The 24,259-nt window shown below is 41.8% G+C and overlaps 1 protein-coding gene across 5 annotated transcripts in view; it reads left to right on the top strand.

Annotated features, from left to right (window-relative positions):
• Window positions 1–24,259, top strand: part of ZNRF3 (zinc and ring finger 3) — a 137,027-nt gene that overhangs the window by 58,124 nt on the left and 54,644 nt on the right. Inside the window, exon 1 of one of the 5 annotated variants that reach the window (XM_075041081.1) lies at window positions 8,382–8,489. The exons of the other annotated variants lie outside the window; for them this stretch is intronic. The gene's annotated coding sequence lies outside the window, so the exon portion shown is untranslated. Of the gene's footprint in view, window positions 1–8,381; window positions 8,490–24,259 lie in introns of those variants that run through there. 5 annotated transcript variants of the gene reach the window in all.

The raw sequence follows: 24,259 nt of genomic DNA, 5'->3' as shown, positions 1-24,259 counted from the left end.
GGAAGTGATAAGCCTTATCCATTATCAAGAAGCACAGGCTTGTTTAGGCACAAACTGTGAATGGGAAAGAAACAGTTGTTCTCCCCCTTTGGAAAGGAGGAAGGAGAGGTGTGACTTTTCTGGAACAGATGTGCAAGGATGGAAGAAGTTTCCAATCTTCTCCTTTACGAATCTCACTTCTCTTTATAGGCTGCAGCTGTAGAAGTGTGTTTCTGAACCTCCATTTTGATTGTAAAGGTAAGGGATAGAAAACAGCATTTTCAAAGGGGATATTTTGAAGTTGTGAGCTAGAGCATAGTAGTGCAGCTTTTCCACCCAAAGGTGTATCTATACAGTGTATGGCAAATGACCTGAGCTAGTACACAGTCTGATATCCAAAACCGATGTGACCTTGTGGGCATGACGCAAAGCCTGGGTGAGTATTACCAGAGAGGCAACATATAGTAGTTAATGTAGTTGCACTGATTTTGCACATGTTTGGAGCTCAGGCAGAACAAGCTTTTCTGCTTGGATGGTGAGCAAAGTCTGCATGCATGTGCTCTTGGTATAGACGTAGTGTATGTCTGTGTGACAGAGGGCTGCCCTGCAGGAGGCAGAGCTGTGGCCGTTAGTCTCTGGGAAGCTGTTAACTCCCAAACTGAAAAACGATTTCACCATTCTGCATTGTTTCACTTACTGATTGTTTTACAAGAAAGATCTAATGGGATTATCTCAGTCCCCAAATGTGTTCTAGGATGCCAAAAACCACAGTGGTTATTTCCGTCTGGCAAAATCTCTAGCTTGCCTTCCCCCATAGCCATGAGACTATTTGCAGTGCAGTTCAGATTAGTACCCCAAATTGTGGCACTTTGAAGTCTGAAAATCTGTCATGAGGGAAAGGTGACCGCATATATTGTTAACTTTCATGCTTCATTCTGGGGTCGAAGCTACATTTATAGTCTGCTAAATCAGTTTATTACCTTAAGAGGTCCCTGCTCAAAAGGGGATGCATCGTCTTTATTGTGGAGTATGTGGGACGATACTGGCATTCCTATGTTGTCTCATGTGGAAATCTCTCCATTTTGCTGGTCAGCATCAAAACTTCTTCTCTCCGCCCCCCTGAATCTCTCTTCTGCCACGCTCCTTCCACAGATGTGTCTGATTTGATACTTGACACTAGTAGAAAGAGCTTCAGTACACTTGAAATACTCCGAATTTGGTTTCTAGTTACGAAACCTTCAGGCACCAGGAAATTTGCACATCTTACAGAGCTCTGAGATGGGCTCTGACATGTATTTTTGTTACTGCTGCAGGCACTTTCCCCTCATGATATGGAGAGGCTAGAGAAAAATTCTGGGGTAGGAATCCTAGCAGTTACCATGACTTTCTGGGAACTTACACATCTGCTTTAAAATATTTCCTTTTTGGGAATCCCACCCAGATATGTGGCGGACAGGCTGTTCCAGTCTGTTGTAGTAGACAGCAGTTAATAAAGCAAAGGTTTCTCTACCCATAGAAAAAGATGAATTGGAGGGTTCTGCCATTGGCATGGCATCCCCATGCTTTTACTTCTGGTGAGCAAGAGAATGAAAAAAAAGAGGTTTTAACTGATTTCCTGTATGCTCTGCTGGGTTTGTGCGGCCACTTCTGTCAGCAGTATCCATGGCCTTTTGATTCATGCAACCAAGTGAATTAACACAACTGCCATGCCAAGTTAACCAAAAAAATTCCTCTGCTCCAGTGACTCTCTGGCAGAAGCCAGTAGCAGATACTTGTGAAGGAATGCAAGATTAGAGCAAGCACATGGTGAGAATTCTGCACTACGTGCTTCCAGGCTCTACCAGCTTGTGGTTTAGAACTACCTGTAGCATCAACTAATACATGAGAGCTCTTGGTGGCTTTTTCTTCCACATTTTTTTCCAGTCCATTACTTCGCCTGTAGCTTTTTTTGTCTGAATTTGAGAGAGCACAGGGAAGATCTGTTTTGGTTTTGAGTGCCTTGTGAGTGTTGCTGCATGCTGTGACATTGTACTTATTTTTGGAGAGCAAAGGAGTCGGAGTTGGTGTGTGTAGTGCAGGGGGTCTAGAACAACAGTTTTGTTGACATGTCTGGTAGGTACCTAGTTAAATTGCTCACTAGCAGGAATGGAGGGAAGACAACTAAATCTCCAGAATTTTTCTCATTCTCTTACTGTTCAGCATAAGTTCTGTAGAGGGTTTTTTTTGAGCTGCAGGGGAAAAAACTTTGCCAGGAAGTAATTGTTCTTTCTGTCTCTTTCTAATTCTGTGCAGCAGCTGCCTCGTCTTTAGCTGCTATTAATGTTCAGAGCTCTTTGAACAAAGGAGCGTTAGGCTGATGTAACTTCTTCCTCTGTCAGACATTCCCTCTGAAGCCATCTTTTGTCTCGATGGACCTATTGTAACCATTCATATATTGATGAATGAACAGGAAGCTGATGATGATAGTGAGCAGATGAGTTTGATCTTGAACAGGTTTTACTCAGACTCCAGCTTGAGGGAGTTTATATACGAACTGAGCTGTACCACTGTCAACTACAACGTCTGATTTGTTCATTCAAATTTTCTTTAAGTTAACTGGAAAAGATTATTCATCTAGGAGAAAATGTGCTAACTTTTTTATTGAACAACAATATTGCAGATACAAATCCAGGAATTCTGTCTGTCACCTCTTCATGCAAAGAGAAGTTTACTTGAATGGCTGTATTTTTATTTTTGGGATTGTGAATTCTGTCATGTTTGATTAGGGGTGATGGTGTCTCATTTGTTGTCCTGTTTGTGACAAACCAAATTCAAATGCATCCTAAAGATGCTGGGGAAGATAAATTACAGTGCCTTGAGTGACAGTGATTGGTGGGGACGAAGAAAGGGAGAACTTCCCCCAGCTCCTCCTCCGCATGCATGTTTTAAAGCATACTACTTTAGGCTGATAACAAAACACATCCTTACAGCCTAACATGAACGGTATTAGATGTGGTGGAGGTCTTGACCTTTTCCTGCTGGACTGGGAGAGGGTAGCAAGAGGAGCTTATCAGCTGAAGTACCAGCAAACACGTGTCCACAGTGCACAGTATTAATTTCCAGCATAGCAAACTAGTTTATGAAGTTAGTTACTGAAAGGTGATGTGATCTTGCACAGAAAACTTTTGTTAGCCTGGGTGAATGTATTAAGCAGGGAGTTGAATGCTAGTACTGGGCTGATGTCCCTCCAGGAAGGATGCCATGTGGGTGTAAGGGGCTGACTCCTGAAAGTCAGGAAAACTTTACTCACTTGAGGCTCCTGGGCCTGAAATTACTCCCTGTTCTGGCAGTAAGAGGCAGATTTGAAGTCAATAATACATTATTTTAGTACTATAGTAGCTATGATGGTTTGAGGCACTCTGAAAAAAACAGTCAATGCTATCTTGTGATATTAGGTACTAGAAAGAAGCCAAAATATGGTAGAGGATGTTTGAGCCAGATTGTCTGTCTGAAGGCTGATGATAAATACTTTTGTCTACTATTAGCTACCTCACAGAGGCCATACATGGTATGACAGTCACCAAAGCATCCTAACCACAGCTCTTCTAACACAGCTGTTTTTTTCATATGCCCTTTGGTGCTCGCAATATATATTAGCTTTCTATAGATATATAACTAATCTATTTTCAAAATGCCTGATGAAATGAAGGGACTCTTACATGTATTTTTAAAAGTGAGCACCAACAGTTATTTAAATATCGTGGACAAAATTAGCAGTTCTCTAGCAGAGGAGTACAGAGATGTGTTTGTGAGTGTGGTTGTTCTTTTCACAATGCCTAGCCTTTTCTGTTTATTTTTGTGATCGGGCATAGGTTCCATTGACCTTGTTTTTATTTTTGCATATGTCACATTTTCTGCAGACCCTGCTCTGTGTTTATCTCTGACTGAATGTGCCATGTAAGGACCTTGGTTAAAGGGATTCTCCCCAACAAGTCACAGCTGTATATACAGTGGGTTATGTATCAGTGCTGATCTTTGGAATGATCTTGGTTAACTGTTATGCAAGCTGGAGGCATGTACCAGGAGGAACAAAGAGGGATCGTAAAAGGTTTCTCAAAGCTCTGGCTAAGATTTCTTTTCCTTCTTAAGAATAAAGTATATTCTGAAAACCTTACACTGGTAGAAGTAACACTGAAAATTTCATGAGACTGTTGCAATTACTAGGAAAGGACCAGAGAGCAAAGCAGTAGACCTTATGGGCACCATTGGGCTCCAAGAGCTTGAATGTTGTGTGCACTTCAAGTCAGTGCATCATAAAACTGGAAAGGGAGACTAGAAAAAGGAACAGGTAGATCACAAGCTGTGGATCAGCCTCATCCTGTTGTGGAGTGATGCTTACTGAAAAAGGCTGAATTTTATCAGCTTGGAAAAGAGGCAACAGACAAGAAACTTTGAGTAAAGCCTGTAGAGACAATGACTAAGGAACAATTATTGGCTATTCCTTGCAATACAAGGACTACCAGAGCGTAACCAGTGAAATTCACATAAGAGCTTTAAAGTTAGCAAAAGAACATATATTTTTAAAACAGTAAGTTATGTTACTTGCTGTAGGATGGTGTAAAAGCCAGAAGTATGGGTGTCATCTAAAAGGGATTAGGCAAAATCATGGAATGTAGGTGCATCGCATACTACTAAACACAATGTTCAGGGTGAAGTCTCAGCTTTAGAAATCTTTTAATTACTTATAGCCTTAATTAAGAGGCTTTTTCAAAAGAAGAATCATTCTATCCTGTATCTATTATGCTTTTCCTATTCTCCAAAATTCTGTAGCTGGCCACTGTTGGAGATAGGATACTGTGCTGGTTGGATTTTTGGTCACACCCTGTATCACTTTTTTTATGACTTGCCCAACATTGCATAGGAACTCTGGCAGAGGAGGCAATCCAGTCTCTTGGGAAGCATTCAGCTGCTTTAACCACAATGCTATATTTTCTTTTCTCATAGTATCTTACCTCATTCACTGCACTGTCCAATTTTTCTAACATGTGAGGGAAATGTCCTGCAGACAGCACTCATTTGGCCCACACTGCTGAATTCTTGGAGTACAGTTTACACCATTAATTTCCCAATCAGTGAGGCATACCTCAGTGGTGAGGTGTGCCAACAGTAGATACACAGCACTAAACCCAAGCCAATAAGCTTTGCTGGACTTACTAGCATGGGCTGTATGCCAGTGCTACAGGAGTTGGTTCAAAAAAAAAAAAAAAAAGGAAAAAAGAGGGGTGGGGTGGAAGAGCAGAAGTGAAGGGGTAGTCTGGAAAAGAAGAGAGATGAGGCAATAGATTAGTGATGGTAGGAAGGAGGGATCTGGAAGAAGGAGGGAAAACTGTTCTTGTATCCTGAAATACAGCTCAAGTATCTAAAATTAAGGCTGAATTAGGCTACCTTAAACCTCGCACTTAAAGTATGAAACATAATTTAGATAAAAATGAACATGTAGAACAGCAATGTCAGGGAAAAATGCTTAGCTAAATTTTAAATTTTTGAAACTTTAGAAGCTTTAGAACTTGGGTTTTTCCCCCACATATATAGGGTGCTGTAGTACAATAAGCATGGACATTAAGCATGGACATTAATATGGTGTCAGAGAAGAAGCTGAGGAAAGCTGTTTTGGTTTACAATTCTGTAAAACAGTTCAGTTTTGCAGTTCTGTATTCAAAGTGAAGTTGAGTTTTGCTCCTAGATCAGGGAATTAACCTCTTTGTAATGAAAGGGGAGTGCCTTAGGTTTCCAGAATTTCAGAAACTTTCATTGTTGTTAGTTTGACTTTAAATAATATAAAATGAATCCTTCAGGCACCAAGTGCCAAGTTTCTACAAATGCCTTTGAGAGATGGAAAAGAACGAAGGACTGATAATTTCTTGAGTGCAGAATAGCGTTCTGGTTCAAGATGTCAAAGCATAGACTGTGAGCAGTGAGTGAAACTACATCAGTCAGCCTTGTATGCTGACAAAGTGTTTTCAATAGTGTGCTGGACTGAGTTGTGGAGACCAGTTTACATCTAAGTTGGTTATTTGCTGTGCAAAGTAAAACAAATGGAGGCTGACAGAGGGAAGAAGAATTTCACAGTGTGTTAAATGGGAATATTTGGAGTGACTATTTCAGCAATGTGCTACGTTAGGATTAAGAATAGGTTTTTATTTTGAAGTAATTCTCCCTACTACAGAACATTCTTCAGTGGTGACTCAATGTAGAGCTAGTCTCGCTCAAAATGGTTGCCATTTGCCACTTGGAACAATAGGACTGAAGCCACAGGCTGCCATCAGGTGGCTGTTTTTAAGAAGGGCATTTTTTTCCCCAGAGGGTTTGAGTGTTTCTTCCCATCTGATAACATAGAAGATCTCAATATTCACTAAATTCTTGGAATAAAGGACTTTGAAAACAGTGCAGTTACTCATTACTTTATCTGAAATGGAGAACCCATTGCACCAGATAATCTATTTTATGGAAAAAAAAAAATTAAACCTTAATCTGTTTTCAGGAACAACTCTTTGCATATGATTTATATGTCATAATACTGGCCAGTGCTTTTTTCTTGAAGTACTCAATTCCCCTCTGGGCAGGGGCATCTTTTCCCTATAGTGTGAATGAGGAAGTTAAGCAGAAGGAGAAAGGAATGATTTCCATACTGTCATAAAGGGAAGTGATTTCGCTGGAACAGAAATCCAGCCATCTCTATCCTCTGTTAGGGTGAGATCCAGCAAGCAGGCTAGTCTGGTCTCTCCACAGCGGCATAACGCAGCAGTGTAACACAAGTCTGCTTGTGTGCTCCTGGGTGCACCTGGGCTCAGGAGCCATCAAATGAGTAGACTGGACGTAATAGAGGATGGCTGGTGTCTCCCCAAGAGCTGTGTTGCTTGTACCGGGGCTCAGAAGTGGAGTGAGTGGCTTTGATAGAATCCTGGACCTGAGGGGCTGGGGGGGATGTCAGACAAAACGGGGGAATGTGTCTAATTCCTGCTGTCAGATAAGCTGAAGTAGGATGAGAAAGTTGCCTTGCCTTTCAATAAAGGAGGTCATGTTCCTTTGCATACAGTCTATTCTAGAGCCTCGTCTCATGTAGTTGCAGGCTTTTGCTTCACCTGTACTTCCATTTTAAATAGGTTAGAGAGATTGTGCTGGTGTCTGTTATGACATTGGACCTGACAAAAGAAGTGTATGTAAAACTAGATGTGATGTTTGGATTTTGTCCAGTGAATGAGAGTGCAAAGCAGGGGCAGAGCGTGAAGGAGGCTGGGGAGGTAATTTCTTGAGAACTTGATGTTGAAGGAAGAGGAGACAGTCTAGAAACAAACGGGAGGCTGTACGTGTTTGGAGACCTATGCTTTCACAATCAGTTGGCTCCTTTCCCTCTAGAATGTCCCTAACACCTTAAAATGTTTTCACATGGGCAGAAATCATATATTGGAAACAAATCTGTTGAAGTATACTAGGTGTCAAATCGAAAAGGGGGTCAAGTGATAGGTCTTGGAGAGAAGAGTTCAGGAAAATTGAAGCACAAAGTGGGGAAACTGGGATATGAGAAGGCATTGTGGCAGCTGGAGTTTGAAACAGAACTTCTGTAAACTTTACTGGTTTGTATATTGCTCCAGGATGGCTTATAATATATAAACACAAATCTGACCAGAAGGTAAACTTTGAAAAACGATTTAAGATGGAACTCTCTATCTTCAGGTTGTAAAAAACGTCACAGGTATTTTCTTGAGTATTTTTTGCTTGCTGCAATGTAAGCTAAAGTTAAATGTAGAGAGCAGGGGAGCGCTTTGTAATTTATGATAAAATTCAATACAAGAATATGATGGTTATCTTCAAGTCACCTATTTATGAATCTAGAAAACGTAAAGGTTAAGCTTCAGAGAAATGCATGCAAAGGTAAGAAGTAAGGGGATGTGTCCAAAATAGTCTCACTCTGTAGCAGTACAACAAAGGAAAATTTGTAGTTAAGACCCGTAATACCCATAGCTGATTTAGTATTTTTCTTCCTCTTATGTCGTAAGAGAGATGTGTGAAGGGATTTGCAGTAGACTGGGTCTGAACATGGGGCTAGGGAGTGATTTGTGGCAGAGGAGTGAGGAAAGACTGGACAGAGTATGCAGTGCAGGTAGTTTCATATCAAGACAGAGGAAAAAATAAGATTCCTTAGAAATAATGCCACATAGGGAGAGCAACTGAGAGTGGAGGAGAAGATTGGGTGCTGGAAAGTCTAGTCTGGGTGGTGAGAGGAGCAGATGAAAAAATCTGACCTCCATTGGGCCTGTGCTTCAGGGACATGCTACTTATTACTCCCTCCACCGAGCTGAGAGCATACCTCCGAAGCACAATCTCAAAGAGATGGTGATTTTTTTTTTCCAGAGAGTAAGCCATGCTAGGAGTGCTCACAGAAGGAAACAAAGCTGGTATACAGTGCTTCAGTTCTCAAGGAAGTTCTTCTCTGGGGTACTCAGTATGTTGAAGATGTGACAAACATCCAGGTAAGCACCACAACTCCACGTTTCGTCATCGCATTGTGTGGGATAGGTGGAGGTCAGTTCTGCTGCGTGTGCACACGCAAACTCCTTACTCTCTGCTCTCCTCTCAGAGATATAAAACTCTGAATAAATGCCCAGTATGTAGGATTTTCAACATGTCCTTGGTTTCAGTCTCTTAAAACCCTCTGGTGGTGATACAGACACTTTTGTACTGTATTTAAGTCTGCCGACAACAGGCTTTCTGTTTTTTAATCCGCTTTAGCACATCACTTTGAAAGACACAGAGTCGGTATTCTGGTTTAGGCTGTTTAGCGTGCCTTGCTGTAGTGGAGGGCATTAGTATTTTTGTCATATTCAAAAACTTTTGAGAGCATCTTCTGAGGCACGGGCTGAAGGAACTTCTGTTATCCAGAGGTTGTATGGTTTAAAGAATCTTGAAAGAGTCTTTATGTAAATATTGAAAGATTAGTTCACATGCTGACCTAAGAAATAGGGTACATCTTGAGAGTATGAACTATTGTTTATGTTTCAGCCTTGAAAAACTTTTTTTGTCCTGACCAACAGGAATGCAGGTCTAATACTGTATCACTGATGTGTCTTTTGCTTCCTTGGTGGTGCTTCCAGACTGACTTTCAGTCAAGGTGGTAATCAAGAACTTTCTAAATATTAAAACCTTCCTTACTGTCGACCTTTCTATTGCAACGCAGAGGATTTGTTCAGACCATATAACTGTGCCACTTGAATTTTCACTCAAGCTACCATTGTCTCCTGACATCAACTGAAACTTCATGCTCCAAAATGCATGATAAAGAAGTGTCTCTGTTCATCCTTAGCAAGTGCCAGCTGCTTCCCTTCTTTGTGTGTTTTGGGGAGGATTCTAGGCATGAGGTGGGAGGTAAATAAGAAATTATTTCTATCCTACCGTTACCTGATAATTCAACAGCTGTATTTTGAAGTTCTGTTGGCTAATTAAGCCACTTATCAGGGGAGGTTGACAATCATTTTTCTAAAACAGGGTAGCCCCTAGCTTCTGGGAACTACAAAAGTCAGAATTTTAATTTTTAATTTTTTGTTCATAATAGATTTTGATTCATCTTTGCTTTCTGATTTCACTTAATCTGTTAGATTTCACTGCTTGCATTTGCAGCTTCTTTTCCTGTATTTGAGGACTAGGAGTTTAATTTTTGCATGCAATCATCATGTGTTCATTTAATACAAAGAGCTGAAGTTCTGAGAAAGAATTCTGAGAACCGGAATCTGTGGTTGTCTGTACGTTGGCTTCTCATTTTTTTATGCAAATGTTGCAGGTAGCTAGGAGTCTGTGTTATTATCTTGTACTTTCTCTGAGAAAAATGGTACATACTTTGTTGGGTAATGTTTGCAGACAGTTTTTATTGTGGGACAGTCTCCCAGGCTCCAGCTGTGAAGATGTATTTGTATTTTGTGTGGGAAATAAAGAAACTACAGCTGGTTGTGCATTATCTGCTGTACCTTTTCCATCTCTGTTCTGTGTGTAGTCACTGAGCCAAAGTTTTAATTTTGAACTGAGCAGAAAGTTGATCCTTGGTGCTGCCTTCTGCGTACTGCTACAGAGATTCTGCAGGATGTATCTTGATGAGTTTAAACAGTAGTTCAAGTATCTGAACTGCAAAAATGGGTGGAGAGAAGGATTAAAGTATCATAACTCTTCTCTCTTGTGCTTTCCCTGTTACAAAGTGCAAAGCTACCCATTTTATATTGCTGGCTAGAGCAGCTCCAGCACTACCCTCCATCTCTGAATTTCATTGCAGCCCCAGGGGAAGCTGCACCTCTGTGGCTCTGTCACAGCTGCTGGACTTTGATGGGGACATGCCTTCGCTCTTTCCAGTGGCCTCCCTTGGCAACCAGCCCTTTGAAGATGACCTCTTGCTGTTTGCCTGTTGTCTCTCTTGTGTTGGATTATAGATGAGAGGCTGGCATGAGGGGAGGGGGATGGGATGGATTGTCGTGCGTTTTAAGCCTCATTTCTTTCTGCGTTCTCAACTTTTTTTTTACTCTGTGGCTTTTACCTCTCTATATGGATAAAATGTTGTCTTGCATATGGAAAATGGTTTCTGGCAGAAATGCACAGTTTCTGCTTGGCATTTGTATATAGGACAAAGGAAGTTTGATTAGTTTTGTGGTGAGGACATTGCATTCTTCCTGTAACAATCTACTTGCATTAGTTCCCTTCCCCCATCCCTCTTTTTAAGGACAATATTGTTCTTAGTTATAGGGCAGCCTTTCTCTGTGTGCATGTTCTGTGTTCCTCTTCCCTCCCTCTGGCCCCAGTGAACGCACCCTCTTGGAGACAGCACAAAATATATCATCTTGTTAACAAAGGCTATGGTGTGAAATGGAAAGGGACACACTAGAGCCCTGTGGCTACGTTGCATTTTGTGTGGACACTGACTACTTTTGGAAATCCAAATGCAACCAGGCTTTGCTAAATACTGACAAAATCCTTCATGAGAGTCTTATAGTGAAACAGTAGCTGCAGGGTAAGAAGTAAGGTATTATCAGGGATCAAACAAAGCATAGGAATAAATGTCCAATTTTCACTACAGTGAAAGGTGAACAGTTGAGGTGTTTTAGTACAGAGCATTGTAAATAACAGTGTTTACACACTTTTACAAATTTTGCCATCTCCTTTCTCACTTTTTTTCTCAATGATGAAATCACATTAATCGACCTGTGTCAGCACTCAATCTGTCTGAGGTTTCTTCAGGCTTTATTAAAGTTTGGGTGTGGAGACAAGAATAGCAGTTGACATTGCTGTTGAAGATTGATGAATAAAGTCAGGAGTTACACGTTACCAGGTATTTTACAGCAAATATGAAGAAAATAACTTGGATGTGCCTGTGTATGCAGCTGGAATGCCTCAGTGCAGCATAGCATGCAAAATTAGAAGAAGAGGATGTGGGAGGTATTTGTGATCTCTGCATGTAACTAGTTCATCCTTATCTGGAATATTGCTTTTTAATTGGATCTCCTAGTATTATCTTCTCTTTGGAAAACAACCAGGAAACCCAGCCTCTCTCCTTTCACCCCAACTAGAAACAGTAAACAAAGACGTGAGCTAGTAAAAGTAATAGATTATTCCCTTGGAAATAAGAGGCTTCATGGAACAGGAGCAGGGATAAATTTGTGTTCCCTCTGCTACTTCAATAAAGGAAATCCAATATTGATATGTCTTTTCAGTACCTTCCTTCTTCATGTAATTTCTTTATTCTTATGCAACCTGAGCAAAAGTAGGCCATGCAGATTATAACTCTGTGCCTTGTATTCCAGGAGCTACTAATGTGGGTGGTGTAGTCTGATCCATTTTGGCAATTGCTGTATACCTAAGTTTTCCTCTGAAGTAAAAGTATGATATTTACTGGATTTCATTTTGTAGTCTTCCTTCAGCCCGTGCAAGAACATTTCCCTACTCCTCGTTGCGTGGGCAAGCTTACTATAGCTACATCTGTTGCATCAGGACTGATAATTTGTCTTCCTGTCAGGATGGATGGACTTGGACTTTGTGTAGCAGATAGTGTAACTTGGGTCTCGGGTGTGAAGTGTGTAGTAAGGGAGATTGTGGTGCTTTTCCAAGTGTTCTGACCAGGATATAGATTGATATGCAGAAGGATTTTGCTTCTGGGCAGGCAGTTAGAATGTGCAGATGAATAACTAAATAATGTTGGAGTTTAACTAATGGGTTTTTTGACTGAAGCAAAATGAAACTAACCAGCAGGCTTGCTGTGGAAAAGCCAGGACTGCCTGAACAAGCATGTTTAGCTTTAGCCTCTCGCCACATGGACAGACTGGAAAAGGAGACAGAAGGAAAGAAGTGATTGTGCAGACTGAAATATTTATTGAGGTGCTTTGCAGCATAAGCAATCCCCTACGTTCTGTTTTAGAGGAAAATTATGGCTGTGTTCTGACTTTGTAGACAGTACCATAATCAAAATGGAATTTATGTAACAACATTTGCACTAGTGCATTTCACTACATACACATGGAGTATTCCTCTGGAGCAGTCTCTTCACTGCTAAAATGCAGACTTTGAAGCAGGTCTCCTTGTATGAATGACACTTAAACTGCTGCTGTAAATATAGTGAACTATTAACAACTAGTGAAACTGCACACCCTTTTGCTCCAGTTACCTTTCTAGTCCATAGATGAGCTGAAAGCCTCTCTGGAACCAAAACAACTGTAGCTTCTAAGGAAATTCTTAGCACCTTTAGATCAAATCATCATGTATATATTCCACAAGTTCTTGCCTTTGTGGCAACTAACCTGCCTTATTCCACATGTCTGGAGAACATGCAATTCTTGGAGCGGACTTCAGTGTTTACCTCTGTTGGCACATATCACCAGAAACAGAAGTCATGGAAGATAGGATTGCTGGATAATGCAAGATTTCACCACCAAGCAGTGCAGATCACAAATGGATAAGAAAATACAAAACATTTTTCCTTTTAGGTTTTACCCCACCAAACTGTCCATTTATCTTTCCCTATTCCCCCGAAATCTGGTTGGCAAAAGCGGTAGACTGAAATTTCACACAAATGGTTTACCTTCATTTCCTAGTATAACTTGTATCTTTTAAGCGAACTGATTTTTGTCTAGGCATAGAATGGTTTGGTTTGGAAGGGACCTTAAAGATCATGTAGTTGCAACCCCCCAGCCATGGGCAGGGACAACTTCCACTAGACCAGGTTACTCAAAGCCCCATCCGACACTTGAACATCCAACTGTCCTTGAACACTTCCAGGGATGGGGCATCCACAACCTCTCTGGGCAACCTGTTCCTGTGAAGAACTTCTTCCTTACATCTAATCTAAATTTACCCTCTTTCAGTTTAAAGCCATTACCCCTTGTCCTATCACTACATGCCCTTGTAAAAAGTCCCTCTCCGGCTTTCCTGTAGGCCCCCTTTAAGTACTGGAAGGCTGCTCTAAGGTCTGCCTGGAGCCTTCTCTTCTCCAGGCTGAACAACCCCAACTCTCTCAGCCTGTCTTCATAGGAGAGGTGCTCCAGCCCCCTGAGCATCTTTGTGGCCCTCCTCTGGACCAGCTTGCTCAGGTCCACGTCCTTCTTACGCTGGGGGCCCCAGAGCTGGATGCAGTACTGCAGGTGGGGTCTCACGAGAGAGGAGGAGAATCACCTCCCTTGACACACTTCTCTTGATGCAGCCCAGGATGCGATTGTCTTTCTGGGCTGCAAACACACACTGCCAGGTCACAGTCTGTTTTTCATCCACCAGTACCCCCAAGTCTTCTCCGCAGGGCTGCTCTCAATCCACTCATCACCCAGTCTGTATCCATGTTTGGGATTGCTGTGACCCATGTGCAGGACCTTGCATTTGGCCTTGTTGAACTTCATGAGGTTTGCACGGGCCCACCTCTCTAGCCTGTCCAGGTCCCTCTGGATGGCACCCCTTCCCTCCAGTGTGTTGACCACACCACACAACTTGGTGTCATCGGCAAACTTGCTGAGGGTACACTCAATCCCACTGTCCATGTCGCCGACAAAGATGTTAAACAGCACTGGTCCCAGTACCGACCCCTGAGGAACACCACTCATTACTGGTCTCTACTCGGACATCGAGCTGTCGACAACTCTTTGAGTGTGACCATCCAGCCAATTCCTTATCCACCAAGTGGTCTACCTGTGAAATCCATGTCTCTCCAGTTTGGAGAGAAGGATGTTGTGCCGGACAATATCAAATGCTTTGTACAAGTCCAGGTAGATGACCTCAGTCGCATATAGTACTTCTGCAAGTTCTGTTGTATGCGTGTTGTTTTGATGGATAGTGTTTATTGAGGTTACTTTGTTTCTTTCTTTAAAACTTAAAGGATGCCTCGGAAATAATTTGTGTTATTTTTAACTCGTCTTCCTTTCTCTTCCCTACCCTTCTCCATTCATCTAGCTCAGTTCCCCACAACTCAGTGCAAGCAAACCAACTATGCTTATTAGCAGCTTACTGCAAAATACACAGAAAAATATCTTCTCTTGCCAGGGTCCTAGAGGTAGTCAGCTCTTAAACTCCATGTAGCATCAAGAACTTCCTGGAAAGCCAGGGTTTAGACCAGATTATGTGTCCGAAAAATGAACTGTACTGAGTTTGGAAATCAGTCACAAATTAGTCTTTGCATATAAAGAACAGTTACTGTTGGTCTGGAGACTTACAGTACTGTGAAATTTTGGGTCAGCATGAGATCTGTTAATTTGCTTGCTAAGCGTTCCTGCTAAAATACAATCTGCAAATGAGTAGCTCAGAGATTTTTCACAGACCTGTGTGCTTTTGTAAAATAAAATACTACATTCTCTGCTGTGCACATATGTATGTGTTGTCTTTTAATTCCTTCCTAACACTCTTGGAATTTTCAGCCCAGCCAAATTAATTCGTTTTCTAAGTGCGCATCATGCGTGCTTTTGGCAAGGGAATGGAAATGGAATTTCTTTTAGGGTTCCTTATATTCCTTATATGAACAGTTTCATCAACTGTGGGTTTTTTGGCTGTTGAATAATTAACACACATTCTTTCTGGGGCCCAAACATACCCTGGGGTTGAACAAACAGACCCCATTATTTTGTACAATGTTTGTCAGGGTCTCTTCATACTTCCTACTCCATATGAGGCCTTTAACATATGCCAAGGAGATTATATGGCACTGACCTGATATTTGCAGTTTCAAGTCCCCACTTGAGTACTGTGGGACAAATGTAGTTGTTCATGAGATGTAGGGGAGTCCTGGTTTTCCCAGACAGTTATGATTATGTCTAAAGTTCTGGCCATTAGTGTGTTTTTGGGGCCTGTCTTGTTCTATATAGGGCCAGAACTCTTTTGTTTTACTATATAGCTACTGGCAGCCTTCTTCTGCCAAAGTAATCTACAAAGGTATCACTTTACTCCTAATTTTCCCTCCAGTTTCCCCCATCCTTAGTGGCATTGTGCCTGCATCTTTTGCCAGCATCTTTCCACCCATTTAAAGAGGAAGAAAACACAACTATAAACATGACTTTGTTCCTCTTTGCTCTGTCAATACTGTGGTAAGAGAATTCAGTGTAATCAAAGCATTTAAATTCTTGAGAGAAGAAATCTGCCCTCAAATTATCTCGGGTATGCACATCTTTTCATGGAGTTTTGCTTCTGAGACCCTTTGAAGGAAGGAGAGGCCAGCTTTCTGTTTGAATGGGCTAGAAGCTTCCCTTGCAAAGTGTTTGCAATAATTAGTGTCCAGCTTCTTTGTTGAAGTAGATCGCTCAGCTGCATAGCATGGGCAGTACACTTGATCTCTGCCTGTGCAGTAAATCTGATGCAGATGTGCTGAATTTACAGTTTTGTACACATATGTTACCGTGCATGTGATGTGTGTATCTGTAGGATCTCTCTGACTTGGGGCAATCCTAGCAGGAGGATGTCTGAGAGCAGGCTGCTACTGCCAGGTATGTCTTTCAGCTGGCAGTTTTCTTCCTCTCCTGAGGGATTTGAAGCTGGGCCATGGCACAGTTGAATTGCTCACAAGCACTTCACATAACTCTGTGAGTCACAGGTTGGGTATCCCTGTGTCAAAGGAGTAAGGGAAAGATGCTTCTTCTTGCTTCAGGTGATGAATGAGCTGATCAACCAGATCAGCGCCAAGGTCTGGTTCCCTAGTTAACAAAATCTACTCTGGCTGCTCTTCAAAGTTTACTGCTCCTTTTCACAGGATCTGGTGGACTCTATGTAGTACTGGCCTGTCTGCATTGTAGAATATTACTGTCCTTTTCTGCATGGTGGATGTGTTCAACTGCATATCTCTGTTTTTACATTTAATTACAGCATAGACTGGATTTCTCATCATCCCTTTTGGCATACTTCCTGGAGTAAAGAGGACTGTGAGAGGATTTCAGGAATGCTTGATGCTCTTGCTATAGAGAAAGTTCGGTGGAAGCCACTTGTGGGTTCAATGCTAACCGCTGAGTCGAACCACACAGTCACAACTGATAGCCAAGAAAAGCACACTGCTGAAATGCTCAGGTCCTATAATGTTACATTTTGTGGTGATTTGGTTTTTGGCAGGATGTTCTTCTTCAAAACAGAAAAAAAAGTCTGAAAGCGAAAAGAAACTGTGTTTTAATGGAGTTTTATACTTGCGCCGGAGGCCGAACGTTCTTCTCTGCACAATAAAGCTGCACGGTCTAGGGGAGCACAGGGTGATGAGGAAATGCTTCTGGCTTTCGCCTATTTTAGAAAGGCTGCTGTGTTCCAGCTGCAGCCAGCATAATAACCTCATGTTTTATCAGGCTGCAAAGACAATAACAACTCCTAACTTTTTTTAAAAAATACTACTCTTTAGTTCTTGAAAGCTTTTTCTTTTTTTCCCCCCCATTTGTATGGTTTTGGATTGCTCATCTGTAATGGCACATTCTGCTGATGCCTTTTCCAAAAAGCACTGATCCAGAGAAGCTACAGCCTGAGCCTTTTCTTTCTGGTGGAGTCTTGGTAATACTGGGTTGGAATATTGCAGTCAAGAACCTTAAATCACTTTTTTTGCAACAGCTTGCTTTGCCAATTCAGAAGAGTAGACGGAGATAGAAGAGTCAAGTTCTTCATTCCACAGTATTTGTAAGTGGTAGGAACAAATACAGTCTTGTGGTGATGCAGTTGTATTAGTAGCTGCATTATGTCGAAGATCAAAATCACAGCAGTGGCAACAATCAGTGGGAAATCTCTGTCAGCTGGGATGACTCAAAGCTATCCTGGAGAATGAGTGCAAAGTAATTTTTGTAGTCCTTAAGAAGCAGTTTCTCTTTTAATAGGTAAGAAGGTAAAATTTCAGAGGAAATGCAAAAAATGAGTGTTGCTAACACTAACTTGACTGTTTTGCAGCCTTCTGGGTCTCATATTAATTATTTGAATATATGAGCTCTACTGGAATACTTTATACAATTAGTCCAGTCAGTGTTCTCTAGTACTAGAGAGTGTTAGCCAGGTATCTTGCCTTTGCTCTAAACAGGCTTATTTTGTGCCCTGGTGGAAACCTCTCTAGATTACTATTTTTTTCCTCTCTACCTGGTGCCACTTTTTGGCCCTGTGCTCTGTTCCTTGTCACAGCTGAATTTCTTCTCACATGAATAAAGTGGGGACTTCTTTTTTTTTTTTTTTTTATAAAGTAATGGCAGTATGTAACAAAGGCTCAGTTAGGTTTGATCTTGTCACTGAAGTAGATTGAAGGCAGAAGCAGTTCTTCTAGTGAGCTCTAGATTTTCTTCCTTTAGCTGCTCATCTTACGTGATTTGGGCTCCACTGGGTAAATTCCAAATTCCTACATTCTTTCTGTGTTCTGATGCTGATGGAAAATAGGCTTGAGAGACAACGGACAAGTTAGGTGTTTTTCACTGGAGTTAATGAATGCATAGAGCTATCAAATCTGTAGTTCCTGCTGCAACAAAGTACAGACTTTATTGCACAGAATTGGGCCAGTTTCTCGGCTGTCTTGGTGCAAGGCAATGTATGTGATGAGCTGAGCTCTCATCATTGCTCTGACAGAAATTTTCCTTGTTTCTCACTGAATATGAGCTAGTAGTCTGTGGTTGGGTGGGGTTTTTTTTTTTCTCCTTTGGTTAGTTGTCACTTCTGAGTGGAAGAATCAATAGCTTTGTTCTGACCTGTACCGCTATAGTGAAAACACATCTCCCATAACATCCTTCATTTGTTTTCTAATGTTTGTTTGAGTGGGAAGCTGGTAACTTGCTGCAAGCTCCTACCTCATTTCTACTTCAAGCATCACTACATGCATGATATGCCACAGACTCTTCATCTGAGGGCACTGAAAGATTCAGATTAGAGCCAAGTACTAAACAAAAAATGTTACATAAAACCAGGTAATTTGGAGCAACCTGATTTGGAAGAAAGGTCTTCTTCAGAAGAGGTCTAGTTCTGTAGGAATAGGAACAAGGACAAAGTGAACGCATTGTCATAACTTTGTTTGCTCAGGCAATTGTTTTTCATACAGTTTCATAACGTCTGCGTTTTTGGCAAGCCAGTATTCCAGAGTGTGTATGTATTTGCCTTTACTGATGTGTCTAGTTCTGTTAGGGTTAGTCCTTGCTTTTGGGCTATCAGAAACATTTTTGATGCAGATGAATAATTGCTGGCAATCTTAAACACACATCTTGTACATCCAAGACTATAGATGACGAAAATTAAAGCAGAGATTAGCTGTTCTGTTAGGTGTAGAGAGAAGCTGTCTTAGCAGTATTACACCGAATACAGTAATTTGCGGTTGATGCTAAGAAATTATTATCACTCCAGCAAAAGGTAAAATCTAGAGCAGAATCTTCCAAGGAAACTTGAAATCCATCACTTTCATTCCAGAGTTCTTGTATGTGTCCTGTGGAAATAAGCTTTGCAGTTAACTTTCCAAATCTGAGTGTATGTTATTTCAGTTCATTGTGACAGCTGTCTCAATAGTGTGAATGAACCAACCCTATTGTTCTCCCACCCCCCACCTGCAATGCATGGGAACAGCTGTGCAGAGTTGGACAATTGGTTTGCAGTCCAGTATGTGGTCTGAAATTGGCTAGCACCAGCCAGCTTGGAGGAAGGTGCAGACACCAGATAGTGGCAATTCTGTTCTCCAAGATTTTCTTTTCCCTGCCTTTACAATTTGATTGTTGTTGAAGCTGAATTTAATATTTAAAACTTTCTTACTCAGTCTCACTTCTGCCCTTGTCACTTATATGATTCTTTATTTATTCCTTCCCATTGACAGTGAATGAGGATTGAAGCTCTGCAGGGAATTGGAAATTTTAACCCTACTGAGTTTTCCTTCTATATGCAGTTTAGTCTGGTAGTCCAACAAGTCCAACTTTAATACAAATAAAATTTTATTTAATGGGATGCTTATTCATAAAACAGTTGCATGTCTGACAGGCTATGTATATTGAACCATTTTAGGTACCCAGCAATAGCTTGCTGAAGTTGCAGCATGGCACATCTGTAGCTTTTCTGAATTATTTTTATCTTGATTTGGAGGATGGAACTTAGCATCAAAAAATGATAGAAAAGTCTAGGCTGAAAGGGATTTCTGGAGGTCATCTGATCCAGCTTTCCATTGAAAGCATCCTTGTTATCCAGGGCCCTGTCAAGCCGAATCTTGAATATTTCCAGTGGGGCATGTTCCACCACTTCTCAAGGCAACCTGTTCCACTGTGTAATTGTTCTTACAGTGAAGAATTGTTTCCATGTATCCAAACAGAATTTTCCCTAAAGTGTCCTTGTGCCTGTTGCCTCTTGTCTGGTCACCATGCACCCTCATGAAAAGACTCTGTCTTCTCTATAGCTACCTGTAAGTTTGATTAGATCTCCCTCAGCCTTCACTTCTTTAGGCTGAATGAATGGAATTCTTTCAACCTTTTTCATATGTCAAGTTCTCCAACCCTTTTATCATCTTGGTGGCCTTTTGCTGGACCTTCTCCAACCAAAACCGGACATTTTATCCCAGGTGTGGTCTAACAAGTGCCAAGTACAGTGGAATAATCACATTCCTTGATCTGTGGGCTATACCCATGCTCCAGGTGCAGCCTTAGCTGTTGACTCACATTCAGTTTGCTGTCCATCAGAAACTCCATGTCTTTTTCAGCAGAGCTATACTGCAGCCAGTCAGGCCATATACAATCTGTACTGCTGCTCAGTATTACTCTATCCCACATGTAGGACTGAAAATTTTTTTTCATTAAACTTAATGCAATTTTCAGTGGCCCAGTCTTCCAGCCTGCCACAGTGACTTGTCTCTTGTGGCCCTTCCTCCTGGCATAACTACCACCCCTCCCAGTTTCTTATCATCTGCAAACTTCACTGAGAATGCATTTGCTCCTCTCATCTGGGTTGTTATAATGATATGTCATGGTTTAACCCCAGCCAGTAACTAAGCACCACGCAGCCACTCGCTCACTGCCCCCACCCTGCCACCCCCCCACAGTGGGATGGGGGAGAGAATCAGGAAAAGAAAGTAAAACTCGTGGGTTGAGATAAGAACAGTTTAATAGAACAGAAAGGAAGAAACTAATAATTATTATAATACTAAAATGACAATAATAATAGAAGGATTGGAATATATAAAACAAGTGATGCACAATGCCATTGTTCACTACTTGCTGACCAGTGCCCAGTTAGTTCCCGAGCAGTGATCCCCCCAGGCCAACTCCCTCCAGTTTATATACTGGGCATGACGTCACATGGTATGGAATATCCCTTTGGCCAGTTCAGGTCAGCTGTCCTGTCTGTGTCCCCTCCCAACTTCTTGTGCCCCTCCAGCCTTCTTGCTGGCTGGGCATGAGAAGCTGAAAAATCCTTGACTTGGTGTAGACACTACTTAGCAACAACAGAAAACATCAGTGTGTTATCAACATTCTTCTCATACTAAATCCAAAACACAGCACTATACCAGCTACTAGGAAGACAATTAACTCTATCCCAGCTGAAACCAGGACATGATATTAAATAGTATCAGACCTAGTATCGACTCCAGAGGAACTCCACTTGTGACCAGCTGCCACTTCAACTTCGAGCCATTAACCACCACTCTTGTGACAACTGCAAAGGCTTTGAGCCAGTTTAGCCAGTTTTCTACCATCTTGTGGTCCAGCTGTCTAGTCCATATCTTAGCAGCTTGTCAGCAAGGATGTTGAAGGAGACGGATGTCAAATGCCTTGCTAAAGTCAAACTAGATGACGTTCACAGCTCTCCTCTCATCCCATTCACAGAGCAAGTTGCTTCATCGGAAAAGGTATTGAGATTGATCAAGCATGATTTATCCTTGGTAAATCCAAACTGGCTTTTTCAGTCACCATCTTGTCCTTCATGTACCTGGAAATAGCTTCCATAAGGATCCGTTCCATAATTTTCTCAGGTACTGAAGTAAGACTGACTGCTCTGGGGTTTCCCTGATCTGTCTTTTTGCATTTTTGCAGATGAGGGTAATATTTGCCCTTTTTCAGTCATCAGGGGCCTTCCTCTGGTCTTCATGACCTTTGAAAGATAACAGAGAATGGCTCTGCAGTTATGAGCCAACTCTCACAGGACACTTAGATGCATCCTCTCAGATCTCATAGACACCTATATGTCTGGTTTGCATTGTTAATCCCTAACTTGACCGTCCTTTACTATCAGCTGTTTGTTGCTTACTTTGTTATTGCTTTGTGCCAACCCCATTCCATAGCAGACATATATTGCTTATAATTCTTCTTGCTGTTAATATACTTACTAGTCTTGACATCTGTTGCCAGTTTGAGCTCCAGCTGGACTTAATGCTTTCTTAACTGAATCTCTGCATTTCCGAGCAATATTTCTATATTCATCTTTGAGATTGTGCCCCTTTTTCCATCTCTCCTTTCCGTCCAACTTCTGGAGATTCTAGCAACAAAATACTGGATTGTCTCTGAATCAGACACTCTGTGTCCTCTATGACTTTAATGGTGAATGAAGTTGTTGTTTGTTCAAAATCTGTTTGGTGACTTATTTTTATTGCATTTGGAAGAAAACATGTACACTCGGTCCACTTTTTGTGTTTAGTAAGACTGGTTTGACAGGGGAGATATTTAATATAGAAGTCGCAGCAGAAGTGTACTAATGTTTTTTCTTCTCCCTGTAAAACACTTAGGTTGTTTGGTTGCCTTATTTCACTCAAGCCATGATATACCCCAGACTTTGGTTTGGTCACTTAGAAGAAGCTTCCATGGGGCATGGAGTTGGAGGAGGGAAATGAGACCTAGAGCTTAAAAGTGGTGGCTGGACACCAAGGGGCTGGGTAACTAAAAGTATCTGAAGTTTGTACTGAGTTAGCTGGCTCTGCTTGCATACACCTGGGGGAAGCTAGGAAGTGAGCGTACTTGCCTTCAGTTACCAGATGCTGCTTCCACATACACCTAGTTTGGAGGAAAGCTTTGAGAAGAAACTACATTTCCCTGATGATAGACTTCCCATTCGGGTTGGTTTGGGTTTTGGGTTTTGGGTTTTTTTAAACACTGCAAATGCTCATAAATTTTATTTCAAAAGCCTGTCTGGTGAAGGAATGTGAATTCATGTGGAGGGAGATGAATCCACGCCAAGTGCATTCCAGGTGAGAAAGCTATATGGTATATCTGTTGTTTCAGGCCCTAGAGCAATAAGGAATTCAAGTCTTCACAAAAAGACTCGGTAGTTCTGCTCCGTTGTAGAGGCTTGTGCAGTGTAGTGTTTAGAATTTGCTTTTTACTGCAACTAGTTGAAACTACTGATAATTTTCCCCCTATAGAAAATAATTGGCTTTATTGTCGCCTTTGTAGTTTGTCCATGATATCTTTTGTTTAATGTGTCTAAAGTGAAATATGTCTGTGATCCAGAAACACCATGGATCCTCCCTGTGCCTGAATTTTTGTCTAGGTATTTTCATTCAGCCTTACCCTTTTGTGTCCTGTGGTCTGCTTAGGCTTTAAAGTGGAAAGAGCCCTTAACCTGTGCCACATCTTGGCTCCCATGCCCCAGACTCTTGGCTTTCTCTTCTAAAGGACAAAGCAAAATGTCTGCAGCTGAGGTGCTTCAGCAGACACATGTCTGGGGCTCAGCATGAAGTAGGATGGAGAGCTGCTTACCCAGATTTTTTGAAATCTGGTAAGTCAGTGTACCTTCACTTTCTTTGTCTTCCAAAAGAGAAAATGAATTCAGTGCCTTTTCTTTCAACTTTGTTGTGATTTGTAAAGTGGTGCTTCCAGCATGTATCTGCTGCAGGAGATCAGAGAAGGAGCTGTCCTTTTTCTCTGTAGCAGATTGCTCCCTGGATGAGAAAGATTGTGTTGCCTGTGTTGCCTTGCTGTCCCTATCTGTCACACCATAGCCACTGTGCTGGTTTGAGCTGGGATAGAGTTAATTTTCTTCCCAGTAGCTGGTATGGGTCTATGTTTTGGATTTGTGCTGAAAACAGTGTTGATAACACAGGGATGTGTTAGTTATTGCTGAGCAGTGCCTGCATAGAGTCAAGGGCTGTTCTGCTTCTCACCCCACCCCACCAGCGAGGAGGCTGGGGGGCACAAGAAGTTGGGAGGGGGCGCAGCTGGGACAGCTGACCCCAACTGACCAAAGGGAAATCCCATATGCTCAGCATATAAAGCTGGGGGAAGAAGGAGGAGGGGGTGATGTTTGGAGTGATGGTATTTTATCTTCCCAAGTCACCGTTACACGTGATGGAGCCCTGCTTCCCTGGAGATGGCTGAATACCTGCCTGCCGATGGGAAGCGGTAAATGAATTCCTTATTTTGCTTTGCTTGTGCATGTAGTTTTTGCTTTACCTATTAAACTGTCTTCATCTCAACCCACCAGTTTTCTCACTTTTACTCTTTTGATTCTTTCCTCCATCCCACTGTGGGGGGCAGTGAGCAAGCAGCTGTGTGGTGTGCAGTTGCCAGCTGGGGTTAAACCACGACAGCCACCTATGGACAGTGCAGGGGAGGGGATTCTCTGACCTCTTGTATGTGAGGGGACAGGGAAGCATTTAAACTGGAAGGGATGGATTTTTAATAATTTCTTACAGCAAGATTGACACTTGGAACTGGCACTAAAGTTGGTATTTGCAGAGCTCAACTTCCCAGCTGGAGCTCAACTTTACTAGTGAGCTTGGCAGAGCTTGACTTTTCAAGTGAGCTAACCAAGGAAATAGGCTATTGGCAAGATAGGAGTGAGGGGTCTTTATAACCTTTTTAAGTTTCCTGGGATATGGAAAGGCCCCCTGGGAAACGAATCTCTT

The sequence above is a fragment of the Buteo buteo genome, chromosome 11, assembly GCF_964188355.1.
Source record: "Buteo buteo chromosome 11, bButBut1.hap1.1, whole genome shotgun sequence".
In the NCBI taxonomy this organism is placed as follows: Eukaryota; Metazoa; Chordata; class Aves; order Accipitriformes; family Accipitridae; genus Buteo; species Buteo buteo.
The sequence above is the reverse complement of the archived record's forward strand: the minus strand, read 5'-3'. Positions and strand labels throughout refer to the sequence as shown.